At 48.1% G+C, this 3,525-nt stretch overlaps 1 pseudogene; it reads right to left on the reverse strand.

The window, feature by feature from the left end:
- Window positions 1–1,029: 1,029 nt before the first annotated feature.
- On the reverse strand, window positions 1,030–2,854 carry LOC110286017 (annotated as a pseudogene).
- Between the last annotated feature and the right edge of the window lie 671 nt (window positions 2,855–3,525).

Consider the following 3,525-nt stretch of genomic DNA (forward strand, 5'->3'; position numbering starts at 1 on the left):
CTGCGTTGAATTGACCCTAGTAATTGCATCTGTGCATTAATAGCTCTCAAGTCATGCAAAAGTCTCCACTTTCCTGACTTCTTTTTAATTACAAAAATAGGAGTATTCCAAGGTGATGTGGAGGGTTCTAAATGCCCAAGTCTCAATTGTTCATTTACCAGGGTAGTACCTGCCTCAAGCTTTTCAGAGGAAAGAGGCCATTGAGGAACCCACACAGCTTCCTCTGTGAGCCAAGGTATGGGTATAGCGCCCTCAACGGCCCCTAGGAAAAACCCAAGCCCTTCCTTCCTTTAATGCCCTCCTGCAGGACAGGCTCCAGTCGACCCTGTTCTGCCTTTCCAAGTCCTTTGCCTTCCTTATATCCCATTTTCTTCATCATTTGGGTAGCTGGCAGTGAGTATTCATTGGATAAAACCAAACCTAAGGCCTGCAATATGTCTCTTCCCCATAGATTAACAGGGAGAGGGAGAACATAAGGAACAAAGCTACCAGATTGTCCTTCAGGGGCTTGCCAATTCAAGGAACATGAACTAATTGTGGGGATGGCTTCATACCCTAATCCCTGTAGGGAATGGGATGATTCTCTTACAGGCCAAGATTTTGGCCACCAATGGGAAGAAACAATGCTTTTGTCCGCCCCTGTATCTAAAATGCCTTTGAAAGTTTTTCCTTCTATTAGTAATTCCCAGGATGGTCTGGAATCAAGATTCATGACCAGATAGGCTGAATCATTTCCAGAGGAGCCAAACCTCCTTGTTCCTCGAGGGAGATCGGAAGAGGGAAAGTGGTCATGCAAACTTGGCAGGATTACTAGCTGAGCAATCCTGTCTCCTGGTGAGATGGAAAAAACACCTTGAGGGCTGGAGCAGAGAACTTGAAGTTCTCCTTCATAATCTTGATCTACAACTCCAGGGTGAACAATGAGTCCTTTCATTGTCAAAGAAGAACGGCCAAGAATTAGTCCCATACTTCCTGCTGGTAGGGGTCCCTTGAAGTCTGTAGGTATGGGTTGTATACCCATCTGTGGCATTAACATGAATTGGGCAGTGGAACGCAGGTCCAATCCTGCTGAGCCCTGTGTTGCTCTACGGACGGAGGCGTCCAGCTTTTGTTCATTGGAGTCCCATATGTTTTGGGGCCCTGAGACCTGGGGCCCTGAAGCCTGTTTTTTGAGCTGTTCTCATTTTCTCCTGGCTGTCCTGGCTGCAGCAATCTTCCTGTGATATCCCTAACAGAGCGACATTCGTCAACCCAATGGTAACCCTTTCTACATTTTGTGCAAATGCCAGGAGCTTGTTTCTTGTTAAGGGCACGGCAATCCTTCTTTAAGTGTCCGGGTTTGCCACAATTGTAACAAACCTTATGGTCTGAGGTGGTTGGACGTCTCTGTCCTTGCAGAATGGCCGCTAGCCCTGCATTAGTTAAGGGGCCTCCAAGCTCACGGCATACCCTTAACCAATCCTGCAGTCCTTTACTCTTTCTAGGTGTAATTGCTGCTCTACATTCTTGTGTAGCTTGTTCATAAACGAGCTGTTCTATTAACGGCATAGCTTGCTCAGGATCTCCAAAAATTCTTCCTGCTGCTTCAGTCATTCTAGCTACAAAGTCTGAGAAAGGCTCCTGGGGGCCTTGTATGATCTTTGTTAAATGTCCCCCTGATTCCCCTTTCTTGGAAAGTGCCTTCCAGGCCTTAATGGCAGCAGCTGAGATCGGAGAATATGCTCCCTAATTATAAGTTGTCTGATTGGCAGCATATTGTCCCTGTCCTGTCAATAGATCAAATGTCCAGTTTCTCTGATCTCCCTCCGCAATAGCATTAATCTTAGCTTGTGCTTGGGAGGCATCATACCATAAGGCTTTCCATTCCATATATTGACCCATGCTAGTGAGGGCTGCCTTTGTTGTGGTCTACCAGTCTCCTGGGGTCAAGGCTAAAGTTGCAAGTCTTTCAACTTGAGATACGGTAAAATTAGCACTGACCCCATAATTACATACAGACTCGGCAAGTTCCTTTATCTGAATGTACTCCACGGGCACATGTACGCGTCCCCCTTCAGCACCCTCAAAGACCGGAAATGCCTGATGTAGTTTTTTTTTGTTCCTCTCTAGAGAGGAAAGAGTCAGAATAGAAAATTTCCACATAAGGTGGAGGAGCACTAGGGCCAGAAAGCCGAGAGGCAGCCTGCCCTGTGCCCCCAGTGACCCTAAGTTTTTTCTCTGATCTCTTCGCTTGCCTTTCATCTGGATGATACCTTTCTTCCTCATAGCGAGCTGCCTCTTCCTCTAAATCCTCCTCCTCTGAGGGACTGAGTCCAGTATCTGAATCTGAGCTATCAAGTCCCAGAGCCTCAAGTTCTTTTACTGGGTAAAGGTTCTTTCCTTTTGGCGGTTTCTCCTTTTCTTTCATTTTCTCTCCCGGGGCATCCTTTCCCCTGTCTCTCACTTCCTCGGATCCAAGGCCCGTGGAAGGGCCTTTTTTCTTAGGTACACCCTTTTTCTTCATAGCTCCTACTCTCTCACCCCACTCTGTTTCTGACATGCTGTCCTGAACCTCCTCCAACACTCCCTGTCCTGCCTTCACTGATGGGCGGCGTCTCTCATCCTCTAGGCATGATTTTATGAGTTTCCAAAGCAGCATAGTCCCTGCCTTCAATTTCCCATGCTGTTGTTCTCTGACCAAATCCCCTCTTAACTTTTCCCATGAAGCAAGTGTCAGGGATCCGGAGCACGTGTACCATGGCGCTATGCGATCCACCTCCCTAACAAAGCAATCTAGAGTTTTTGCCGAGACTTTCAAGTCGCGTTGTTTTAAGAGAGACTGTAGCACCGTGACTACTGATTGTGAAGCCCCCATACTGCTCCTTTATCTACAGGAGAGGCTTATGTATCAGGTAGGCACCGTGGCTTATCTACGTCCATCTAACTGTGTCTGGCGGTGGTCGGTAATAAACACCACCCGTGGTGAGTGCACAACGAAACCAAAAGAAACAGGATGAGTGCTGCAAGAATAATCACAAAGGTTTCTACTGCCCCTTCCCAAGGAGGAGAAAGATCAAGACCAAACATACCTCTCAGAGCTTACCTTGTCCTGCAGTTCTGAATCCACCCCGCGACTGGGGGGGGGGGTCTCCTCGGGGCCGGCGATGGTGAGGTGTTCCCAGGTTTCCAGTGCCGACTGTCCTGCGCTATCGTCTCGCCAGCAAGAACGCACACGGAACACAGGATCCTTCTGCAGCAAAGCTTTATTGCATCTTGGAGAGGAAGACCCCGAGCCCCAAAAAGGGGCTGCTTACATACACCTCAGTGCTGCGTGTCCACACCTGATTAGCTGCTCACCCATGACCTCATTTACACGCCCCGGTATAGGCAGTGACTTGGCGTGAACACACTCTTGCACATACGCATATTACTTGTTTACCAGTTAAGCACAGCGGAAGCCGGCGCCATCTTGTGATGGCGATTGTGAAATGATGGGGCGGCTTCCCACATTCTGTGGCTTAAAAACAAAAGGAGACCAAATCCTTT

This window comes from Mus caroli, chromosome 19, assembly GCF_900094665.2.
Source record: "Mus caroli chromosome 19, CAROLI_EIJ_v1.1, whole genome shotgun sequence".
Lineage (NCBI taxonomy): Eukaryota > Metazoa > Chordata > Mammalia > Rodentia > Muridae > Mus > Mus caroli.